At 35.3% G+C, this 19,606-nt stretch overlaps 1 protein-coding gene across 8 annotated transcripts in view; it reads right to left on the reverse strand.

The window, feature by feature from the left end:
• The window catches only part of LOC137521991 (histone-lysine N-methyltransferase PRDM9-like), a 144,604-nt gene extending 126,073 nt beyond the window's left edge, over positions 1-18,531 (reverse strand). For 2 of the 8 annotated variants that reach the window (XM_068241980.1, XM_068241987.1), the window contains exon 1: positions 17,172-17,257. The gene's annotated coding sequence lies outside the window, so the exon portion shown is untranslated. The other 6 variants (XM_068241983.1, XM_068241982.1, XM_068241981.1 and 3 more) reach the window with 6 other exon arrangements.
• Positions 18,532-19,606: the final 1,075 nt, after the last annotated feature.

The following is a 19,606-nucleotide window of genomic DNA, read 5'->3' on the forward strand; positions in this document are numbered from 1 at the left end:
TGTATTAGTGTCAGTCGATATTGTTGTATTAGTGTCAGTAGATATTGCTGTATTAGTGTCAGGAGAAATTGGTGTATTAGTGTCAGTAGATATTGCTGTATTAGTGTCAGTAGATATTGCTGTATTAGTGTCAGTAGATATTGGTGTATTAGTGTCAGTAGATATTGGTGTATTAGTGTCAGTAGATATTGTTGTATTAGTGTTAGTAGATATTGTTATATTAGTGTCAGTAGATATTGCTGTATTAGTGTCAGTAGATATTGGTGTATAAGTGTCAGTAGATATTGTTGTATTAGTGTCAGTAGATATTGGTGTATTATTGTCAGTAGATATTGGTGTATTAGTGTCAGTAGATATTGGTGTATTAGTGTCAGTAGATATTGCTGTATTAGTGTCAGGAGAAATTGGTGTATTAGTGTCAGTAGATATTGTTATATTAGTGTCAGTAGATATTGGTGTATTAGTGTCAGTAGATATTGCTGTATTAGTGTCAGTAGATATTGTTGTATTAGTGTCAGGAGAAATTGGTGTATTAGTGTCAGTAGATATTGGTGTATTAGTGTCAGTAGATATTGTTATATTAGTGTCAGTAGATATTGCTGTATTAGTGTCAGTAGATATTGATGTATTAGTGTCAGTAGATATTGTTGTATTAGTGTCAGGAGAAATTGGTGTATTAGTGTCAGTAGATATTGTTATATTAGTGTCAGTAGATATTGCTGTATTAGTGTCAGTAGATATTGCTGTATTAGTGTCAGTAGATATTGTTGTATTAGTGTCAGGAGAAATTGGTGTATTAGTGTCAGTAGATATTGGTGTATTAGTGTCAGTAGATATTGCTGTATTAGTGTCAGTAGATATTGGTGTATTAGTGTCAGTAGATATTGGTATATTAGTGTCAGTAGATATTGGTATATTAGTGTCAGTAGATATTGCTGTATTAGTGTCAGTAGATATTGCTGTATTAGTGTCAGTAGATATTGCTGTATTAGTGTCAGTAGATATTGCTGTATTAGTGTCAGTAGATATTGTTGTATTAGTGTCAGGAGAAATTGGTGTATTAGTGTCAGTAGATATTGCTGTATTAGTGTCAGTAGATATTGGTATATTAGTGTCAGTAGATATTGTTATATTAGTGTCAGTAGATATTGCTGTATTAGTGTCAGGAGAAATTGGTGTATTAGTGTCAGTAGATATTGTTATATTAGTGTCAGTAGATATTGCTGTATTAGTGTCAGTAGATATTGGTATATTAGTGTCAGTAGATATTGCTGTATTAGTGTCAGTAGATATTGCTGTATTAGTGTCAGGAGAAATTGGTGTATTAGTGTCAGTAGATATTGTTATATTAGTGTCAGTAGATATTGCTGTATTAGTGTCAGTAGATATTGCTGTATTAGTGTCAGTAGATATTGTTGTATTAGTGTCAGGAGAAATTGGTGTATTAGTGTCAGTAGATATTGCTGTATTAGTGTCAGTAGATATTGGTGTATTAGTGTCAGTAGATATTGGTATATTAGTGTCAGTAGATATTGCTGAATTAGTGTCAGTAGATATTGGTGTATTAGTGTCAGTAGATATTGCTGTATTAGTGTCAGTAGATATTGGTATATTAGTGTCAGTAGATATTGCTGTATTAGTGTCAGTAGATATTGCTGTATTAGTGTCAGTAGATATTGTTATATTAGTGTCAGTAGATATTGCTGTATTAGTGTCAGTAGATATTGGTGTATTAGTGTCAGTAGATATTGGTATATTAGTGTCAGTAGATATTGCTGTATTAGTGTCAGTAGATATTGGTATATTAGTGTCAGTAGATATTGCTGTATTAGTGTCAGTAGATATTGCTGTATTAGTGTCAGTAGATATTGTTATATTAGTGTCAGTAGATATTGATGTATTAGTGTCAGTAGATATTGTTGTATTAGTGTTAGTAGATATTGTTATATTAGTGTCAGTAGATATTGCTGTATTAGTGTCAGTAGATATTGGTGTATAAGTGTCAGTAGATATTGTTGTATTAGTGTCAGTAGATATTGTTGTATTAGTGTCAGTAGATATTGGTGTATTAGTGTCAGTAGATATTGGTGTATTAGTGTCAGTAGATATTGGTGTATTAGTGTCAGTAGATATTGGTGTATTAGTGTCAGTAGATATTGCTGTATTAGTGTCAGGAGAAATTGGTGTATTAGTGTCAGTAGATATTGTTATATTAGTGTCAGTAGATATTGCTGTATTAGTGTCAGTAGATATTGCTGTATTAGTGTCAGTAGATATTGCTGTATTAGTGTCAGGAGAAATTGGTGTATTAGTGTCAGTAGATATTGTTATATTAGTGTCAGTAGATATTGCTGTATTAGTGTCAGTAGATATTGTTGTATTAGTGTCAGTAGATATTGTTGTATTAGTGTCAGTAGATATTGCTGTATTAGTGTCAGGAGAAATTGGTGTATTAGTGTCAGTAGATATTGTTATATTAGTGTCAGTAGATATTGCTGTATTAGTGTCAGTAGATATTGCTGTATTAGTGTCAGTAGATATTGGTGTATTAGTGTCAGTAGATATTGGTGTATTAGTGTCAGTAGATATTGTTGTATTAGTGTTAGTAGATATTGTTATATTAGTGTCAGTAGATATTGCTGTATTAGTGTCAGTAGATATTGGTGTATAAGTGTCAGTAGATATTGTTGTATTAGTGTCAGTAGATATTGGTGTATTAGTGTCAGTAGATATTGGTGTATTAGTGTCAGTAGATATTGGTGTATTTGTGTCAGTAGATATTGGTGTATTTGTGTCAGTAGATATTGCTGTATTAGTGTCAGGAGAAATTGGTGTATTAGTGTCAGTAGATATTGTTATATTAGTGTCAGTAGATATTGCTGTATTAGTGTCAGTAGATATTGCTGTATTAGTGTCAGTAGATATTGCTGTATTAGTGTCAGGAGAAATTGGTGTATTAGTGTCAGTAGATATTGTTATATTAGTGTCAGTAGATATTGCTGTATTAGTGTCAGTAGATATTGCTGTATTAGTGTCAGTAGATATTGTTGTATTAGTGTCAGTCGATATTGTTGTATTAGTGTCAGTAGATATTGCTGTATTAGTGTCAGGAGAAATTGGTGTATTAGTGTCAGTAGATATTGCTGTATTAGTGTCAGTAGATATTGCTGTATTAGTGTCAGTAGATATTGGTGTATTAGTGTCAGTAGATATTGGTGTATTAGTGTCAGTAGATATTGTTGTATTAGTGTTAGTAGATATTGTTATATTAGTGTCAGTAGATATTGCTGTATTAGTGTCAGTAGATATTGGTGTATAAGTGTCAGTAGATATTGTTGTATTAGTGTCAGTAGATATTGGTGTATTAGTGTCAGTAGATATTGGTGTATTAGTGTCAGTAGATATTGGTGTATTAGTGTCAGTAGATATTGCTGTATTAGTGTCAGGAGAAATTGGTGTATTAGTGTCAGTAGATATTGTTATATTAGTGTCAGTAGATATTGGTGTATTAGTGTCAGTAGATATTGCTGTATTAGTGTCAGTAGATATTGTTGTATTAGTGTCAGGAGAAATTGGTGTATTAGTGTCAGTAGATATTGGTGTATTAGTGTCAGTAGATATTGTTATATTAGTGTCAGTAGATATTGCTGTATTAGTGTCAGTAGATATTGATGTATTAGTGTCAGTAGATATTGTTGTATTAGTGTCAGGAGAAATTGGTGTATTAGTGTCAGTAGATATTGTTGTATTAGTGTCAGTAGATATTGCTGTATTAGTGTCAGTAGATATTGCTGTATTAGTGTCAGTAGATATTGTTGTATTAGTGTCAGGAGAAATTGGTGTATTAGTGTCAGTAGATATTGGTGTATTAGTGTCAGTAGATATTGTTATATTAGTGTCAGTAGATATTGCTGTATTAGTGTCAGTAGATATTGGTGTATTAGTGTCAGTAGATATTGGTATATTAGTGTCAGTAGATATTGGTATATTAGTGTCAGTAGATATTGGTATATTAGTGTCAGTAGATATTGGTATATTAGTGTCAGTAGATATTGCTGTATTAGTGTCAGTAGATATTGCTGTATTAGTGTCAGTAGATATTGCTGTATTAGTGTCAGTAGATATTGTTGTATTAGTGTCAGGAGAAATTGGTGTATTAGTGTCAGTAGATATTGCTGTATTAGTGTCAGTAGATATTGGTATATTAGTGTCAGTAGATATTGTTATATTAGTGTCAGTAGATATTGCTGTATTAGTGTCAGGAGAAATTGGTGTATTAGTGTCAGTAGATATTGTTATATTAGTGTCAGTAGATATTGCTGTATTAGTGTCAGTAGATATTGGTATATTAGTGTCAGTAGATATTGCTGTATTAGTGTCAGTAGATATTGCTGTATTAGTGTCAGTAGATATTGTTATATTAGTGTCAGTAGATATTGCTGTATTAGTGTCAGTAGATATTGCTGTATTAGTGTCAGTAGATATTGTTGTATTAGTGTCAGGAGAAATTGGTGTATTAGTGTCAGTAGATATTGCTGTATTAGTGTCAGTAGATATTGGTGTATTAGTGTCAGTAGATATTGGTGTATTAGTGTCAGTAGATATTGCTGTATTAGTGTCAGGAGAAATTGGTGTATTAGTGTCAGTAGATATTGTTATATTAGTGTCAGTAGATATTGCTGTATTAGTGTCAGTAGATATTGCTGTATTAGTGTCAGTAGATATTGCTGTATTAGTGTCAGGAGAAATTGGTGTATTAGTGTCAGTAGATATTGTTATATTAGTGTCAGTAGATATTGCTGTATTAGTGTCAGTAGATATTGTTGTATTAGTGTCAGTAGATATTGTTGTATTAGTGTCAGTAGATATTGCTGTATTAGTGTCAGGAGAAATTGGTGTATTAGTGTCAGTAGATATTGTTATATTAGTGTCAGTAGATATTGCTGTATTAGTGTCAGTAGATATTGCTGTATTAGTGTCAGTAGATATTGGTGTATTAGTGTCAGTAGATATTGGTGTATTAGTGTCAGTAGATATTGTTGTATTAGTGTTAGTAGATATTGTTATATTAGTGTCAGTAGATATTGCTGTATTAGTGTCAGTAGATATTGGTGTATAAGTGTCAGTAGATATTGTTGTATTAGTGTCAGTAGATATTGGTGTATTAGTGTCAGTAGATATTGGTGTATTAGTGTCAGTAGATATTGGTGTATTTGTGTCAGTAGATATTGGTGTATTTGTGTCAGTAGATATTGCTGTATTAGTGTCAGGAGAAATTGGTGTATTAGTGTCAGTAGATATTGTTATATTAGTGTCAGTAGATATTGCTGTATTAGTGTCAGTAGATATTGCTGTATTAGTGTCAGTAGATATTGCTGTATTAGTGTCAGGAGAAATTGGTGTATTAGTGTCAGTAGATATTGTTATATTAGTGTCAGTAGATATTGCTGTATTAGTGTCAGTAGATATTGCTGTATTAGTGTCAGTAGATATTGTTGTATTAGTGTCAGTCGATATTGTTGTATTAGTGTCAGTAGATATTGCTGTATTAGTGTCAGGAGAAATTGGTGTATTAGTGTCAGTAGATATTGCTGTATTAGTGTCAGTAGATATTGCTGTATTAGTGTCAGTAGATATTGGTGTATTAGTGTCAGTAGATATTGTTGTATTAGTGTTAGTAGATATTGTTATATTAGTGTCAGTAGATATTGCTGTATTAGTGTCAGTAGATATTGGTGTATTAGTGTCAGTAGATATTGGTGTATTAGTGTCAGTAGATATTGCTGTATTAGTGTCAGGAGAAATTGGTGTATTAGTGTCAGTAGATATTGTTATATTAGTGTCAGTAGATATTGGTGTATTAGTGTCAGTAGATATTGCTGTATTAGTGTCAGTAGATATTGTTGTATTAGTGTCAGGAGAAATTGGTGTATTAGTGTCAGTAGATATTGGTGTATTAGTGTCAGTAGATATTGTTATATTAGTGTCAGTAGATATTGCTGTATTAGTGTCAGTAGATATTGATGTATTAGTGTCAGTAGATATTGTTGTATTAGTGTCAGGAGAAATTGGTGTATTAGTGTCAGTAGATATTGTTATATTAGTGTCAGTAGATATTGCTGTATTAGTGTCAGTAGATATTGCTGTATTAGTGTCAGTAGATATTGTTGTATTAGTGTCAGGAGAAATTGGTGTATTAGTGTCAGTAGATATTGGTGTATTAGTGTCAGTAGATATTGTTATATTAGTGTCAGTAGATATTGCTGTATTAGTGTCAGTAGATATTGGTGTATTAGTGTCAGTAGATATTGGTATATTAGTGTCAGTAGATATTGGTATATTAGTGTCAGTAGATATTGGTATATTAGTGTCAGTAGATATTGGTATATTAGTGTCAGTAGATATTGCTGTATTAGTGTCAGTAGATATTGCTGTATTAGTGTCAGTAGATATTGCTGTATTAGTGTCAGTAGATATTGTTGTATTAGTGTCAGGAGAAATTGGTGTATTAGTGTCAGTAGATATTGCTGTATTAGTGTCAGTAGATATTGGTATATTAGTGTCAGTAGATATTGTTATATTAGTGTCAGTAGATATTGCTGTATTAGTGTCAGGAGAAATTGGTGAATTAGTGTCAGTAGATATTGTTATATTAGTGTCAGTAGATATTGCTGTATTAGTGTCAGTAGATATTGGTATATTAGTGTCAGTAGATATTGCTGTATTAGTGTCAGTAGATATTGCTGTATTAGTGTCAGTAGATATTGTTATATTAGTGTCAGTAGATATTGCTGTATTAGTGTCAGTAGATATTGCTGTATTAGTGTCAGTAGATATTGTTGTATTAGTGTCAGGAGAAATTGGTGTATTAGTGTCAGTAGATATTGCTGTATTAGTGTCAGTAGATATTGGTATATTAGTGTCAGTATATATAGTTATATTAGTGTCAGTAGATATTGCTGTATTAGTGTCAGTAGATATTGTTGTATTAGTGTCAGGAGAAATTGGTGTATTAGTGTCAGTAGATATTGCTGTATTAGTGTCAGTAGATATTGGTATATTAGTGTCAGTAGATATTGTTATATTAGTGTCAGTAGATATTGCTGTATTAGTGTCAGGAGAAATTGGTGTATTAGTGTCAGTAGATATTGTTATATTAGTGTCAGTAGATATTGCTGTATTAGTGTCAGTAGATATTGGTATATTACTGTCAGTAGATATTGCTGTATTAGTGTCAGTAGATATTGCTGTATTAGTGTCAGTAGATATTGTTATATTAGTGTCAGTAGATATTGCTGTATTAGTGTCAGTAGATATTGCTGTATTAGTGTCAGTAGATATTGTTGTATTAGTGTCAGGAGAAATTGGTGTATTACTGTCAGTAGATATTGCTGTATTAGTGTCAGTAGATATTGGTGTATTAGTGTCAGTAGATATTGGTGTATTAGTGTCAGTAGATATTGCTGTATTAGTGTCAGGAGAAATTGGTGTATTAGTGTCAGTAGATATTGTTATATTAGTGTCAGTAGATATTGCTGTATTAGTGTCAGTAGATATTGCTGTATTAGTGTCAGTAGATATTGTTGTATTAGTGTCAGGAGAAATTGGTGTATTACTGTCAGTAGATATTGCTGTATTAGTGTCAGTAGATATTGGTGTATTAGTGTCAGTAGATATTGGTATATTAGTGTCAGTAGATATTGCTGTATTAGTGTCAGTAGATATTGGTGTATTAGTGTCAGTAGATATTGCTGTATTAGTGTCAGTAGATATTGGTATATTAGTGTCAGTAGATATTGCTGTATTAGTGTCAGTAGATATTGCTGTATTAGTGTCAGTAGATATTGGTATATTAGTGTCAGTAGATATTGCTGTATTAGTGTCAGTAGATATTGGTATATTAGTGTCAGTAGATATTGCTGTATTAGTGTCAGTAGATATTGCTGTATTAGTGTCAGTAGATATTGTTATATTAGTGTCAGTAGATATTGATGTATTAGTGTCAGTAGATATTGTTGTATTAGTGTTAGTAGATATTGTTATATTAGTGTCAGTAGATATTGCTGTATTAGTGTCAGTAGATATTGGTGTATAAGTGTCAGTAGATATTGTTGTATTAGTGTCAGTAGATATTGTTGTATTAGTGTCAGGAGAAATTGGTGTATTAGTGTCAGTAGATATTGCTGTATTAGTGTCAGTAGATATTGGTATATTAGTGTCAGTAGATATTGTTATATTAGTGTCAGTAGATATTGCTGTATTAGTGTCAGGAGAAATTGGTGTATTAGTGTCAGTAGATATTGTTATATTAGTGTCAGTAGATATTGCTGTATTAGTGTCAGTAGATATTGTTGTATTAGTGTCAGGAGAAATTGGTGTATTAGTGTCAGTAGATATTGCTGTATTAGTGTCAGTAGATATTGGTATATTAGTGTCAGTAGATATTGTTATATTAGTGTCAGTAGATATTGCTGTATTAGTGTCAGGAGAAATTGGTGTATTAGTGTCAGTAGATATTGTTATATTAGTGTCAGTAGATATTGCTGTATTAGTGTCAGTAGATATTGGTATATTAGTGTCAGTAGATATTGCTGTATTAGTGTCAGTAGATATTGCTGTATTAGTGTCAGTAGATATTGTTATATTAGTGTCAGTAGATATTGCTGTATTAGTGTCAGTAGATATTGCTGTATTAGTGTCAGTAGATATTGGTGTATAAGTGTCAGTAGATATTGTTGTATTAGTGTCAGTAGATATTGGTGTATTAGTGTCAGTAGATATTGGTGTATTAGTGTCAGTAGATATTGCTGTATTAGTGTCAGGAGAAATTGGTGTATTAGTGTCAGTAGATATTGTTATATTAGTGTCAGTAGATATTGCTGTATTAGTGTCAGTAGATATTGCTGTATTAGTGTCAGTAGATATTGTTGTATTAGTGTCAGGAGAAATTGGTGTATTAGTGTCAGTAGATATTGCTGTATTAGTGTCAGTAGATATTGGTGTATTAGTGTCAGTAGATATTGGTATATTAGTGTCAGTAGATATTGCTGAATTAGTGTCAGTAGATATTGGTGTATTAGTGTCAGTAGATATTGCTGTATTAGTGTCAGTAGATATTGGTATATTAGTGTCAGTAGATATTGCTGTATTAGTGTCAGTAAATATTGCTGTATTAGTGTCAGTAGATATTGTTATATTAGTGTCAGTAGATATTGCTGTATTAGTGTCAGTAGATATTGGTGTATTAGTGTCAGTAGATATTGGTATATTAGTGTCAGTAGATATTGCTGTATTAGTGTCAGTAGATATTGGTATATTAGTGTCAGTAAATATTGCTGTATTAGTGTCAGTAGATATTGCTGTATTAGTGTCAGTAGATATTGTTATATTAGTGTCAGTAGATATTGATGTATTAGTGTCAGTAGATATTGCTGTATTAGTGTCAGTAGATATTGGTGTATAAGTGTCAGTAGATATTGTTGTATTAGTGTCAGTAGATATTGGTGTATTAGTGTCAGTAGATATTGGTGTATTAGTGTCAGTAGATATTGGTGTATTAGTGTCAGTAGATATTGCTGTATTAGTGTCAGGAGAAATTGGTGCATTAGTGTCAGTAGATATTGTTATATTAGTGTCAGTAGATATTGCTGTATTAGTGTCAGTAGATATTGCTGTATTAGTGTCAGTAGATATTGCTGTATTAGTGTCAGGAGAAATTGGTGTATTAGTGTCAGTAGATATTGTTATATTAGTGTCAGTAGATATTGCTGTATTAGTGTCAGTAGATATTGTTGTATTAGTGTCAGTAGATATTGTTGTATTAGTGTCAGTAGATATTGCTGTATTAGTGTCAGGAGAAATTGGTGTATTAGTGTCAGTAGATATTGTTATATTAGTGTCAGTAGATATTGCTGTATTAGTGTCAGTAGATATTGCTGTATTAGTGTCAGTAGATATTGGTGTATTAGTGTCAGTAGATATTGGTGTATTAGTGTCAGTAGATATTGTTGTATTAGTGTTAGTAGATATTGTTATATTAGTGTCAGTAGATATTGCTGTATTAGTGTCAGTAGATATTGGTGTATAAGTGTCAGTAGATATTGTTGTATTAGTGTCAGTAGATATTGGTGTATTAGTGTCAGTAGATATTGGTGTATTAGTGTCAGTAGATATTGGTGTATTTGTGTCAGTAGATATTGGTGTATTTGTGTCAGTAGATATTGCTGTATTAGTGTCAGGAGAAATTGGTGTATTAGTGTCAGTAGATATTGTTATATTAGTGTCAGTAGATATTGCTGTATTAGTGTCAGTAGATATTGCTGTATTAGTGTCAGTAGATATTGCTGTATTAGTGTCAGGAGAAATTGGTGTATTAGTGTCAGTAGATATTGTTATATTAGTGTCAGTAGATATTGCTGTATTAGTGTCAGTAGATATTGCTGTATTAGTGTCAGTAGATATTGGTATATTAGTGTCAGTAGATATTGTTATATTAGTGTCAGTAGATATTGTTATATTAGTGTCAGTAGATATTGTTGTATTAGTGTCAGTAGATATGGATGTATTAGTGTCAGTAGATATTGGTGTATTAGCGTCAGTAGATATTGATGTATTAGCGTCAGTAGATATTGGTGTATTAGTGTCAGTAGATGTTGGTGTATTAGCGTCAGTAGATATTGTTATATTAGTGTCAGTAGATATTGATGTATTAGTGTCAGTAGATATTGATGTATTAGCGTCAGTAGATATTGGTGTATTAGTGTCAGTAGATATTGGTGTATTAGCGTCAGTAGATATTGATGTATTAGTGTCAGTAGATATTGTTATATTAGTGTCAGTAGATATTGATGTATTAGTGTCAGTAGATATTGATGTATTAGTGTCAGTAGATATTGATGTATTAGTGTCAGTAGATATTGATGTATTAGTGTCAGTAGATATTGATGTATTAGTGTCAGTAGATATTGCTGTATTAGTGTCAGTAGATATTGTTATATTAGTGTCAGTAGATATTGATGTATTAGTGTCAGGAGAAATTGGTGTATTAGTGTCAGTAGATATTGCTGTATTAGTGTCAGTAGATATTGGTATATTAGTGTCAGTAGATATTGTTATATTAGTGTCAGTAGATATTGCTGTATTAGTGTCAGGAGAAATTGGTGTATTAGTGTCAGTAGATATTGTTATATTAGTGTCAGTAGATATTGCTGTATTAGTGTCAGTAGATATTGGTATATTAGTGTCAGTAGATATTGCTGTATTAGTGTCAGTAGATATTGCTGTATTAGTGTCAGTAGATATTGTTATATTAGTGTCAGTAGATATTGCTGTATTAGTGTCAGTAGATATTGCTGTATTAGTGTCAGTAGATATTGGTGTATAAGTGTCAGTAGATATTGTTGTATTAGTGTCAGTAGATATTGGTGTATTAGTGTCAGTAGATATTGGTGTATTAGTGTCAGTAGATATTGCTGTATTAGTGTCAGGAGAAATTGGTGTATTAGTGTCAGTAGATATTGTTATATTAGTGTCAGTAGATATTGCTGTATTAGTGTCAGTAGATATTGCTGTATTAGTGTCAGTAGATATTGTTGTATTAGTGTCAGGAGAAATTGGTGTATTAGTGTCAGTAGATATTGCTGTATTAGTGTCAGTAGATATTGGTGTATTAGTGTCAGTAGATATTGGTATATTAGTGTCAGTAGATATTGCTGAATTAGTGTCAGTAGATATTGGTGTATTAGTGTCAGTAGATATTGCTGTATTAGTGTCAGTAGATATTGGTATATTAGTGTCAGTAGATATTGCTGTATTAGTGTCAGTAAATATTGCTGTATTAGTGTCAGTAGATATTGTTATATTAGTGTCAGTAGATATTGCTGTATTAGTGTCAGTAGATATTGGTGTATTAGTGTCAGTAGATATTGGTATATTAGTGTCAGTAGATATTGCTGTATTAGTGTCAGTAGATATTGGTATATTAGTGTCAGTAAATATTGCTGTATTAGTGTCAGTAGATATTGCTGTATTAGTGTCAGTAGATATTGTTATATTAGTGTCAGTAGATATTGATGTATTAGTGTCAGTAGATATTGCTGTATTAGTGTCAGTAGATATTGGTGTATAAGTGTCAGTAGATATTGTTGTATTAGTGTCAGTAGATATTGGTGTATTAGTGTCAGTAGATATTGGTGTATTAGTGTCAGTAGATATTGGTGTATTAGTGTCAGTAGATATTGCTGTATTAGTGTCAGGAGAAATTGGTGCATTAGTGTCAGTAGATATTGTTATATTAGTGTCAGTAGATATTGCTGTATTAGTGTCAGTAGATATTGCTGTATTAGTGTCAGTAGATATTGCTGTATTAGTGTCAGGAGAAATTGGTGTATTAGTGTCAGTAGATATTGTTATATTAGTGTCAGTAGATATTGCTGTATTAGTGTCAGTAGATATTGTTGTATTAGTGTCAGTAGATATTGTTGTATTAGTGTCAGTAGATATTGCTGTATTAGTGTCAGGAGAAATTGGTGTATTAGTGTCAGTAGATATTGTTATATTAGTGTCAGTAGATATTGCTGTATTAGTGTCAGTAGATATTGCTGTATTAGTGTCAGTAGATATTGGTGTATTAGTGTCAGTAGATATTGGTGTATTAGTGTCAGTAGATATTGTTGTATTAGTGTTAGTAGATATTGTTATATTAGTGTCAGTAGATATTGCTGTATTAGTGTCAGTAGATATTGGTGTATAAGTGTCAGTAGATATTGTTGTATTAGTGTCAGTAGATATTGGTGTATTAGTGTCAGTAGATATTGGTGTATTAGTGTCAGTAGATATTGGTGTATTTGTGTCAGTAGATATTGGTGTATTTGTGTCAGTAGATATTGCTGTATTAGTGTCAGGAGAAATTGGTGTATTAGTGTCAGTAGATATTGTTATATTAGTGTCAGTAGATATTGCTGTATTAGTGTCAGTAGATATTGCTGTATTAGTGTCAGTAGATATTGCTGTATTAGTGTCAGGAGAAATTGGTGTATTAGTGTCAGTAGATATTGTTATATTAGTGTCAGTAGATATTGCTGTATTAGTGTCAGTAGATATTGCTGTATTAGTGTCAGTAGATATTGGTATATTAGTGTCAGTAGATATTGTTATATTAGTGTCAGTAGATATTGTTATATTAGTGTCAGTAGATATTGTTGTATTAGTGTCAGTAGATATGGATGTATTAGTGTCAGTAGATATTGGTGTATTAGCGTCAGTAGATATTGATGTATTAGCGTCAGTAGATATTGGTGTATTAGTGTCAGTAGATGTTGGTGTATTAGCGTCAGTAGATATTGTTATATTAGTGTCAGTAGATATTGATGTATTAGTGTCAGTAGATATTGATGTATTAGCGTCAGTAGATATTGGTGTATTAGTGTCAGTAGATATTGGTGTATTAGCGTCAGTAGATATTGATGTATTAGTGTCAGTAGATATTGTTATATTAGTGTCAGTAGATATTGATGTATTAGTGTCAGTAGATATTGATGTATTAGTGTCAGTAGATATTGATGTATTAGTGTCAGTAGATATTGTTATATTAGTGTCAGTAGATATTGCTGTATTAGTGTCAGTAGATATTGGTGTATTAGTGTCAGTAGATATTGGTGTATTAGCGTCAGTAGATATTGATGTATTAGTGTCAGTAGATATTGTTATATTAGTGTCAGTAGATATTGATGTATTAGTGTCAGTAGATATTGATGTATTAGTGTCAGTAGATATTGATGTATTAGTGTCAGTAGATATTGATGTATTAGTGTCAGTAGATATTGATGTATTAGTGTCAGTAGATATTGTTATATTAGTGTCAGTAGATATTGCTGTATTAGTGTCAGTAGATATTGGTGTATTAGTGTCAGTAGATATTGGTGTATTAGCGTCAGTAGATATTGATGTATTAGTGTCAGTAGATATTGATGTATTAGTGTCAGTAGATATTGATGTATTAGTGTCAGTAGATATTGTTATATTAGTGTCAGTAGATATTGCTGTATTAGTGTCAGTAGATATTGGTGTATTAGTGTCAGTAGATATTGGTGTATTAGTGTCAGTAGATATTGGTGTATTAGTGTCAGTAGATATTGCTGTATTAGTGTCAGGAGAAATTGGTGCATTAGTGTCAGTAGATATTGTTATATTAGTGTCAGTAGATATTGCTGTATTAGTGTCAGTAGATATTGCTGTATTAGTGTCAGTAGATATTGCTGTATTAGTGTCAGGAGAAATTGGTGTATTAGTGTCAGTAGATATTGTTATATTAGTGTCAGTAGATATTGCTGTATTAGTGTCAGTAGATATTGTTGTATTAGTGTCAGTAGATATTGTTGTATTAGTGTCAGTAGATATTGCTGTATTAGTGTCAGGAGAAATTGGTGTATTAGTGTCAGTAGATATTGTTATATTAGTGTCAGTAGATATTGCTGTATTAGTGTCAGTAGATATTGCTGTATTAGTGTCAGTAGATATTGGTGTATTAGTGTCAGTAGATATTGGTGTATTAGTGTCAGTAGATATTGTTGTATTAGTGTTAGTAGATATTGTTATATTAGTGTCAGTAGATATTGCTGTATTAGTGTCAGTAGATATTGGTGTATAAGTGTCAGTAGATATTGTTGTATTAGTGTCAGTAGATATTGGTGTATTAGTGTCAGTAGATATTGGTGTATTAGTGTCAGTAGATATTGGTGTATTTGTGTCAGTAGATATTGGTGTATTTGTGTCAGTAGATATTGCTGTATTAGTGTCAGGAGAAATTGGTGTATTAGTGTCAGTAGATATTGTTATATTAGTGTCAGTAGATATTGCTGTATTAGTGTCAGTAGATATTGCTGTATTAGTGTCAGTAGATATTGCTGTATTAGTGTCAGGAGAAATTGGTGTATTAGTGTCAGTAGATATTGTTATATTAGTGTCAGTAGATATTGCTGTATTAGTGTCAGTAGATATTGCTGTATTAGTGTCAGTAGATATTGGTATATTAGTGTCAGTAGATATTGTTATATTAGTGTCAGTAGATATTGTTATATTAGTGTCAGTAGATATTGTTGTATTAGTGTCAGTAGATATGGATGTATTAGTGTCAGTAGATATTGGTGTATTAGCGTCAGTAGATATTGATGTATTAGCGTCAGTAGATATTGGTGTATTAGTGTCAGTAGATGTTGGTGTATTAGCGTCAGTAGATATTGTTATATTAGTGTCAGTAGATATTGATGTATTAGTGTCAGTAGATATTGATGTATTAGCGTCAGTAGATATTGGTGTATTAGTGTCAGTAGATATTGGTGTATTAGCGTCAGTAGATATTGATGTATTAGTGTCAGTAGATATTGTTATATTAGTGTCAGTAGATATTGATGTATTAGTGTCAGTAGATATTGATGTATTAGTGTCAGTAGATATTGATGTATTAGTGTCAGTAGATATTGTTATATTAGTGTCAGTAGATATTGCTGTATTAGTGTCAGTAGATATTGGTGTATTAGTGTCAGTAGATATTGGTGTATTAGCGTCAGTAGATATTGATGTATTAGTGTCAGTAGATATTGTTATATTAGTGTCAGTAGATATTGATGTATTAGTGTCAGTAGATATTGATGTATTAGTGTCAGTAGATATTGATGTATTAGTGTCAGTAGATATTGATGTATTAGTGTCAGTAGATATTGATGTATTAGTGTCAGTAGATATTGTTATATTAGTGTCAGTAGATATTGCTGTATTAGTGTCAGTAGATATTGGTGTATTAGTGTCAGTAGATATTGGTGTATTAGCGTCAGTAGATATTGATGTATTAGTGTCAGTAGATATTGATGTATTAGTGTCAGTAGATATTGATGTATTAGTGTCAGTAGATATTGTTATATTAGTGTCAGTAGATATTGCTGTATTAGTGTCAGTAGATATTGGTGTATTAGTGTCAGTAGATATTGGTGTATTAGTGTCAGTAGATATTGCTGTATTAGTGTCAGGAGATATAGTTGTATTAGTGTCAGTAGATATTGGTATATTAGTGTCAGTAGATATTGTTATATTAGTGTCAGTAGATATTGTTATATTAGTGTCAGTAGATATTGATGTATTAGTGTCAGTAGATATTGATGTATTAGTGTCAGTAGATATTGATGTATTAGTGTCAGTAGATATTGATGTATTAGTGTCAGTAGATATTGATGTATTAGTGTCAGTAGATATTGTTATATTAGTGTCAGTAGATATTGCTGTATTAGTGTCAGTAGATATTGTTATATTAGTGTCAGTAGATATTGGTGTATTAGCGTCAGTAGATATTGATGTATTAGTGTCAGTAGATATTGATGTATTAGTGTCAGTAGATATTGATGTATTAGTGTCAGTAGATATTGTTATATTAGTGTCAGTAGATATTGCTGTATTAGTGTCAGTAGATATTGGTGTATTAGTGTCAGTAGATATTGGTGTATTAGTGTCAGTAGATATTGCTGTATTAGTGTCAGGAGATATAGTTGTATTAGTGTCAGTAGATATTGGTATATTAGTGTCAGTAGATATTGATGTATTAGTGTCAGTAGATATTGTTATATTAGTGTCAGTAGATATTGGTGTATTAGTGTCAGTAGATATTGATGTATTAGTGTCAGTAGATATTCCTGTATTAGTGTCAGTAGATATTGATGTATTAGTGTCAGTAGATATTGATGTATTAGTGTCAGTAGATATTGATGTATTAGTGTCAGTGTATAGTCTTGTATTCGTGTCAGTAGATATTGCTGTAATATGGGTCACCTGGCCGTGTGGTAAATGAGTGTGAGGCGGAGGTCCCCTCAGGCTATTATTACTGTCAGTCTATATTGGTATATTAGTGTCAGTATATATAGTTATATTGGGGTCAGTGTATATTGGTATAATAGGAACCCTCCAGCCGTGTGGTAAATGTCTGTGTGAGGAGCAGGTCCCCTCAGGCCACCATCACTGTCACTCTATATAGTTATACATCTGGCTGTGGCGTTCTGTGTGGCACATTCCCCTCACTCCATCATCTCTGTCAGTATATATGTGAGTGATTGCTGTGTCAGTATATGTTAGTGTCTTCTCACTCAGTGACAGGCAGACAGTGGAGGGGAATTTAGCAGCTGCCTCACCTCAGGATTCCTTCTGTGAGGAGATGTGACAGGAAACCTGAGCCCCTCCCACCTGTGGCTGCAGATGTGGGCGGGGCTGGCAGCTCACCTCAGGATTCCTTCTGTGAGGAGATGTGACAGGAAATATGAGCCCCTCCTACCTGTGACTGCAGACATGGGCGGGGCTGGCAGCTCACCTCAGGATTCCTTCTGTGAGGAGATGTGACAGGAAACCTGAGCCCCTCCCACCTGTGGCTGCAGATGTGGGCGGGGCTGGCAGCTCACCTCAGGATTCCTTCTGTGAGGAGATGTGACAGGAAATATGAGCCCCTCCTACCTGTGACTGCAGACGTGGGCGGGGCTGGCAGCTCACCTCAGGATTCCTTCTGTGAGGAGATGTGACAGGAAACCTGAGCCCCTCCTACCTGTGACTGCAGATGTGGGCGGGGCTGGCAGCTCACCTCAGGATTCCTTCTGTGAGGAGATGTGACAGGAAATATGAGCCCCTCCTACCTGTGACTGCAGATGTGGGCGGGGCTGGCAGCTCACCTCAGGATTCCTTCTGTGAGGAGATGTGACAGGAAACCTGAGCCCCTCCTACCTGTGACTGCAGATGTGGGCGGGGCTGGCAGCTCACCTCAGGATTCCTTCTGTGAGGAGATGTGACAGGAAATATGAGCCCCTCCTACCTGTGACTGCAGATGTGGGCGGGGCTGGCAGCTCACCTCAGGATTCCTTCTGTGAGGAGATGTGACAGGAAACCTGAGCCCCTCCTACCTGTGACTGCAGATGTGGGCGGGGCTGGCAGCTCACCTCAGGATTCCTTCTGTGAGGAGATGTGACAGGAAATATGAGCCCTTCCTACCTGTGACTGCAGACATGGGCGGGGCTGGCAGCTCACCTCAGGATTCCTTCTGTGAGGAGATGTGACAGGAAACCTGAGCCCCTCCCACCTGTGGCTGCAGATGTGGGCGGGGCTGGCAGCTCACCTCAGGATTCCTTCTATGAGATGTGACAGGAAACCTGAGCCCCTCCCACCTGTGGCTGCAGACATGGGCGGGGCTGGCACCTCACCTCAGGATTCCTTCTGTGAGCTGTGACAGGAAACCTGAGCTCCTCCCACCTGTGACTGCAGACATGGGCGGGGCTGGCAGTTCACCTCAGGATTCCCTTCTGTGAGGAGATGTGACAGGAAACCTGAGCCCCTCCCACCTGTGGCTGCAGATGTGGGCAGGGCTTGCAGCTCACCTCAGGATTCCTTCTGTGAGGAGATGACAGGAAACCTGAGCCCCTCCCACCTGTGTCTGCAGACATGGGCGGGGCTGGCAGCTCACCTCAAGATTCCTTCTGTGAGGAGATGTGACAGGAAACCTGAGCCCCTCCCACCTGTGTCTGCAGACGTGGGCGGGGCTGGCAGCTCACCTCAGGATTCCTGTGAGATGTGACAGGAAACCTGAGCCCCTCCCACCTGTGGCTGCAGATGTGGGCGGGGCTGGCACCTCACCTCAGGATTCCTTCAGTGAGGAGATGTGACAGGAAACCTGAGCCCCTCCCACCTGTGTCTGCAGACGTGGGCGGGGCTGGCAGCTCACCTCAGGATTCCTGTGAGATGTGACAGGAAACCTGAGCCCCTCCCACCTGTGGCTACAGATGTGGGCAGGGCTGGCAGCTCACCTCAGGATTCCTTCTGTGAGGAGATGTGACAGGAAACCTGAGCCCCTCCCACCTGTGGCTGCAGATGTGGGCGGGGCTGGCAGCTCACCTCAGGATTCCTTCTGTGAGCTGTGACAGGAAACCTGAGCTCCTCCCACCTGTGACTGCAGATGTGGGCGGGGCTGGCAGTTCACCTCAGGATTCCTTCAGTGAGATGTGACAGGAAATATGAGCCCCTCCTACCTGTGGCTGCAGATGTGGGCGGGGCTGGCAGCTCACCTCAGGATTCCTTCTGTGAGGAGATGTGACAGGAAATATGAGCCCCTCCTACCTGTGACTGCAGACATGGGCGGGGCTGGCAGCTCACCTCAGGATTCCTTCTGTGAGGAGATGTGACAGGAAACCTGAACCCCTCCCACCTGGCTGCAGATGTGGGCGGGGCTGGCAGCTCACCTCAGGATTCCTTCTGTGAGGAGATGTGACAGGAAACCAGAGCCCCTCCCACCTGTGGCTGCAGATGTGGGCGGGGCTGGCAGCTCACCTCAGGATTCCTTCTATGAGATGTGACAGGAAACCTGAGCCCCTCCCACCTGTGGCTGCAGACATGGGCGGGGCTGGCACCTCACCTCAGGATTCCTTCTGTGAGCTGTGACAGGAAACCTGAGCTCCTCCCACCTGTGACTGCAGACATGGGCGGGGCTGGCAGTTCGCCTCAGGATTCCCTTCTGTGAGGAGATGTGACAGGAAACCTGAGCCCCTCCCACCTGTGGCTGCAGATGTGGGCAGGGCTTGCAGCTCACCTC

Source organism: Hyperolius riggenbachi, chromosome 6 (assembly GCF_040937935.1).
Source record: "Hyperolius riggenbachi isolate aHypRig1 chromosome 6, aHypRig1.pri, whole genome shotgun sequence".
Classification (NCBI taxonomy): Eukaryota; Metazoa; Chordata; class Amphibia; order Anura; family Hyperoliidae; genus Hyperolius; species Hyperolius riggenbachi.